The sequence below is a fragment of the Cebus imitator genome, unplaced genomic scaffold, assembly GCF_001604975.1.
Source record: "Cebus imitator isolate Cc_AM_T3 unplaced genomic scaffold, Cebus_imitator-1.0 Scaffold419, whole genome shotgun sequence".
NCBI classification, from domain to species: domain Eukaryota; kingdom Metazoa; phylum Chordata; class Mammalia; order Primates; family Cebidae; genus Cebus; species Cebus imitator.
Genome location: NW_016107734.1, coordinates 362,974 through 368,787, shown reverse-complemented (window position 1 = coordinate 368,787; position 5,814 = coordinate 362,974).

Genomic DNA, 5,814 nt, shown 5'->3' with positions numbered 1-5,814 from the left:
GTAGAGACGGGGTTTCACCATGTTGACCAAGATGGTCTCGATCTCTTGACCTCGTGATCCACCTGCCTCGGCCTCCCAAAGTGCTGGGATTACAGGCGTGAGCCACCGCGCCCGGCCCTGAATGGCTTTTTTATATTTAAAGTTGTTGTGTGTCTTTCATCTGGAGCTACACCTTGGCTATCACTAGGCAGGTTTCCCAGGATGTCATCCTGGTCTCAGCCTGTGAGAGCTGAATACAAATTTTAAGGGCCCTGTGGAAAATTCCAGGGAAAGGAGCATATCGAGGTTGGGGGTGGAGTTTTTAGAGACTGGCTGGCTGTCTACCAACATCTTCATGAGAACAGCAGGTACCTTGGTGCATAGTAACAGGCCAGTTTACATTCTCATCCTCACCCTCATAAAGATACAGGTCTACAGTCTGAAACCTTCGGGCTAGATAAGTTGTGAAATTTAATTATCGAATTTTAGGAAGATGATAAGGCACATCTACTATGATGTATATGTGTAGCACCCCAGTGGAGTCCAATAACCAAACGTTAATATTTCCACAGCAAATATTCACAGTAAGAGGGATAGAAAAAGATTATAGGTTGCTGCATATTGGTTCATATCAGCCTTTTCTTCCAAATGAGCTACAATGACTTGGTTTTGAGAGCTGTTTGGGTTTGGAAGTGGAGATAAGGCGTGTGGTCAGTTATGTCATGTTGACCCACTAATGACCAGGGAGGCCCTGTGCAAAGACTTACCCCCTTGGCTGCTCTTGTCCTCACAGTGATTCTGTGAGTGAGGTCCTCCAGCCATTGTCATGTCACAGGTGAGGGACCCAAAGTTAAGAGGAGGAAAGTAACTTCGGATGTCGCACAGCTGAAAAACGGCAGAGCTGGGACCCAACCCAGGTCTTTTTGACTCTAAAACACGTTCCACTGAATCTGCTTTTATAACTTTGCCTGGTGGATGCTACGGCACTCTGTAGCTTGCTGGCCATGCCATGAATTGAGTGCCATGGTTCAAATGCCACTGGCGATTCAGTCGGGGCAGGGTCAAGGGCACACAGCCATTTCCTTAGGAAATGGGGGTGGTGATTGGCAATTGCCATTAGAAGGTTGTATAAGCATTCTGAGACTTGGCTGGCCTGGTGTAGGGAGTTTGATGGGAATTTAGGTGGTTTGCATGTTTAAAGAATGAGGCTGAGATTGCCAAGTAGATGGGTTTTAGCTCATTTGAATATTTAATGTGGAGGCTGTGGTTTCCTGGGACATTTTTCCCACTTGTGCAGAGTCAGCTGGCCCTTCTCTGTTTCTAGAGCATTTTGTATTAACTCTCTCTCATGATATCTTCTATGGTAGGCTGAATAATGGCCCCTCCAAAGTGTCCTACTCTTAATACCCAGAATCTGTGAATATGTTTCTTTCCATAACAAAAGGGACTTTGCAGGTGTGATTAAGCATCTTGAGATGGGAGCTTATCCTATGTTACCAGTGGGCCCAGTGTCCCACCACAGTGCTCTTTTTTTGTTTTTTGAGATGGAGTTTTGCTCTTGTTACCCAGGCTGGTGTGCAATGGCGCGATCTCGGCTCACCACAACCTCCGCCTCCTGGGTTCAAGCAATTCTCCTGCCTCAGCCTCCCAAGTAGTTGGGACTACAGGCATGCGCCACCATGCCCAGCTAATTTTTTGTATTTTTAGTAGAGACGGGGTTTCACCATGTTGACCAGGATGGTCTCGATCTCTTGACTTCGTGATCCACTCACCTCGGCCTCCCAAAGTGCTGGGATTACAGGCATGAGCCACCACGCCCGGTGAACACAGTGCTCTTTTAAGAGGGACTCAGCAGTCAGGGGAGATGGCAATATAATGATGACTGAGTGTCAGTCTTTTTTTATATTGCTATGCAAAATCTGATACTGGGTAATTTATAAAGAACAGATTTATTTCTCACAATTCTGAAGGCTGGGAAGGTTGAGGGGCCCGCTTCTGGTGAGGGTCTTCTTACTGTGTCATCCCATGGTAGAAGGCATCACATCAAGAGAGAAAGGGGGCTGAACTCATCCTTTTATTAGGAATCCACCCCCATGATAATTAACCCTCTGCTGAGATAACACCCTTCCTCTGTTAATGAGGGCAGATCCTTCATGACCTAATCACCTCTTAAAGGTCCCACCTCTCAACACTGTTGCATTGGAGATTAAATTTCCAACACATGAACTTTGGGGGACACATTCAAACTATAGCACTGTGCAGAGACTGGCGTGGTGTGCTTTAAAAATGGAGGAAGGGGCCACAATCCAAGGAATATAGGTAACCACTAAAAGCAGAAAAAGGCAAGAAAATAGATTTTCCCTTTAGAACCTCCTAAAGGAATCAGTTCTTTACATCTTGACTTCAGCCAAGTAAAACTGCTTTGAGGCTTGTGACCTATAGAACCATATGAGAGGCCGGGCGCGGTGGCTCAAGCCTGTAATCCCAGCACTTTGGGAGGCCGAGGCGGGTGGATCACAAGGTCAAGGGATCGAGACCATCCTGGTCAACATGGTGAAACCCCGTCTCTACTAAAAATACAAAAAATTAGCTGGGCATGGTGGTGCGTGCCTGTAATCCCAGCTACTCAGGAGGCTGAGGCAGGAGAATTGCCTGAACCCAGGAGGCGGAGGTTGCGGTGAGCCGAGATCGCGCCATTGCACTCCAGCCTGGGTAACATGAGTGAAACTCCGTCTCAAAAAAAAAAAAAAAAAAAAAAAAGAACCATATGAGATTAAATTTGTGGTGGTGTAAGCCAATCAGTTTGTGGTAATTTGTTACAGCAGCCATAGAAAAATAATTGAGTCACCAATCGGAGAAATCAGCTGCTGATTTAAGGCTACCTAGCACCTACTTCCTCTCCTAATCTCACTCTAATTTTCTCTTGGAGGAATTCTTTTCCCTCTTCTATTAAGTTATGGGAGATGGGGCCGGGCATGGTGGCTCAGCAATCCCAGCACTTTAGGAGGCTAAGGCGGACAGATCACTTAAGATCAGGAGTTTGAGACTAGCTTGACAAACATAGTGAAACCTTGTCTCTACTAAAAATACAAAAATTAGCCAGGCGTGGTGGTGGGCACCTGTAATCCCAGCTACTCCGGAGGCTGTGGCACAAGAATTGTTTGAACGCAGGAGTCAGAGGTTGCAGTGAGCTAAGATCGCACCACTGCACTCCAGCCTGGGTGACAGACTGACACTCCATCTCAGAAAAAAGAAAAAGAAAAAAAGGCGGGGCACGGTGGCTCTCACCTGTAACCCCAGCACTCTGGGAGGCCAAGGCAGGCAGATCACAAGGTCAGGAGCTAGAGACCAGCCTGACCAACATGGCGAAACCCCATCTCTACTAAAAATATAAAAATTAGCTGGGCTTGGTGACATGCACTTGTAATCCCAGCTACTCAGGAGGCTGAGGCAGGAGAATCACTTGAACTCAGGAGGTGGAGGCTGCAGTGAGCTGAGAGCATGCCATTGCATTCCAGCTGAGGTGACAGACAAGACTCAGCCTCAAAAAAAAAAAAAAAAAAAAAAAAAAGTTATGGGAGAGGATGGGATGGTAAAGCTAAGTATCTTTTGCACCTCCTCCCCCTCACTGCGGAAGCTGAAGGGATTCCTAGAGGCTGCTTCTGCTGTGGAGCTGTTCCCACTGGCCACTCAGTTGGAGGTGGGTATAGGACTTTGAAACATGAACAAATGGAGCTGGGATGGCAATGGTGAAAGTGATATGTGCTAATCTAAACTCTACTTCCTAATTTTGGCTCTGGGTAAGTTACCTCAAGTTGCTGAGTCTTTGTTTCCATATTTATAACATTGGTGCAGTAAGAGTACCAACCTCTTCTATGCTGTTTTTAGGAGGCAGGTCTGTAACGTACCTGGCATGTGGTAAGGGATTCATCAATGTTGGCTTCTATTATTAAAGGTGGGAGAACCACATAAGTAGCCATAGGGAATCATAGAAAGTTCTTGAGCCAGAGACAAGGATGGCCTCTCTCACCACTCCTATTCAACATAGTATTGGAAGTTCTGGCTAGAGTTATCAGGCAAGAGAAAGAAATAAAGGGTGTTTGAATAGGAAGAGAGGACGTCTAAGTGTCCCTGTTTGCAGATGACATGATTGTATATTTAGAAGATCCCATTGTCTCTGCCCAAAATCTACTTAAGCTGATAAGCAACTTCAGCAAAGTCTCAGGATACAAAATCAATGCACAGAATTCACAAGCATTCCTATACGCCAACAACAAACAGAAAGCCAAATCATGAGCGAACTCCCATTCACAATTGTTACAAAGAGAATAAAATACCTAGGAATACAACTAACAAGGGATGTGAAGGGCCTCTTCAAGGAGAACTACAAGCCACTGCTCAAGGAAATAAGAGAAGACACAAACAGATGGAAAAACTTTCCATGCCCATGGTTAGGAAGAATCAATATCTTGAAAATGGCCATACTGCCCAAAGTAATTTATAGATTCAGTGCTATCCCCATCAAGCTACCAATGACTTTCTTCACAAAATTGGAAAAAAACCACCTTAAACTCCATTTGGAACCAAAAAAGAGCCTGCATAGCCAAGACAATCCTAAGTAAAAAAAGCAAAGCTGGAGGCATCACGCTACGTGACTTCAAACTATATTACAAGGCTACTGTAATCAAAACAGCATGATGCTGGTACCAAAACAGAGATAAAGACCAATGAACAGAACAGAGGCATCAGATAGAATGCCACACAACTACAACCATCTGATCTTTGACAAACTGACAAAACCAAGCAATGGAGAAAGGATTCCCTATTTAATAAATGGTGTTGGGAAAACTGGGTAGCCATATGCAGAAAGCTGAAACTGGATCCCTTCCTTACACCTTATAAAAAATTAGCTCTAGATGGATTAAAGATTTAAACATGAGGCCTAACAACCATAAAAACCCCAGAAGAAAGCCTAGGCAATACCATTCAGGACATAGGCATGGGCAAGGACTTCATCACTAAAACACCAAAAGCAATGGCAACAAAAGCCAAAATAGACAAATGGGATCTAATTAAACTTAAGAGCTTCTGCACAACAAAATAAACTACCAATAGAGCGAACTGGCAACCAACAGAATGGGAACAATCTCAGCTCATTGCAACCTCAGCCTTCTGGGTTCAAGCAATTCTCCGGCCTCAGCATCTTGAGTAGCTGGGATTATAGGCGCATACCACCACACACAGTTAATTTTTGTATTTTAGTAGAGACAGGGTTTCACCACGTTGGCCAGGCTGGTCTCGAACTCCTGACCTCAGGTGATCTGTCCACCTCGGCCTCCCTTACAGGTGTGAGCCACCACACCCAGCAAAATTTTTTTTTAAATAATTACAGCAAAATAAAAAGAAAAAAATAAAATACAAAATAAGTAAATAAATAAATAATTACAGCAAGCTAAAGTTAATTTATTATTGAAGAAAAGCTTTAAAAAATTTTGGTGTAGCTTAAGCATATGGTTTTTATAAAGCCTACAGTAGTGTACAGTGAGATCCTATGCCTTCACACTCAGTGACTCATTCACAGCATCTTCCAGTCCTGCAAGCTCTTTTCATGGTAAGTGCCCTATACAGGAGTATAGGGTATTTTAAACTCTCTTATGCTCGATTCTTACCGTTCCTTCTCTATGTTCGGGTACACAAGTACTTACCATTGTGTTGCAACTGCCTATAGCATTCAGTAAAATATCAGGCTGTACAGGTGTGTAGCCTAGGAGCAATAGGCTACGCCATACAATCTAGGTGTGTAGCAGGCTATATAAGGTTTGTGTGGGCCGGGCG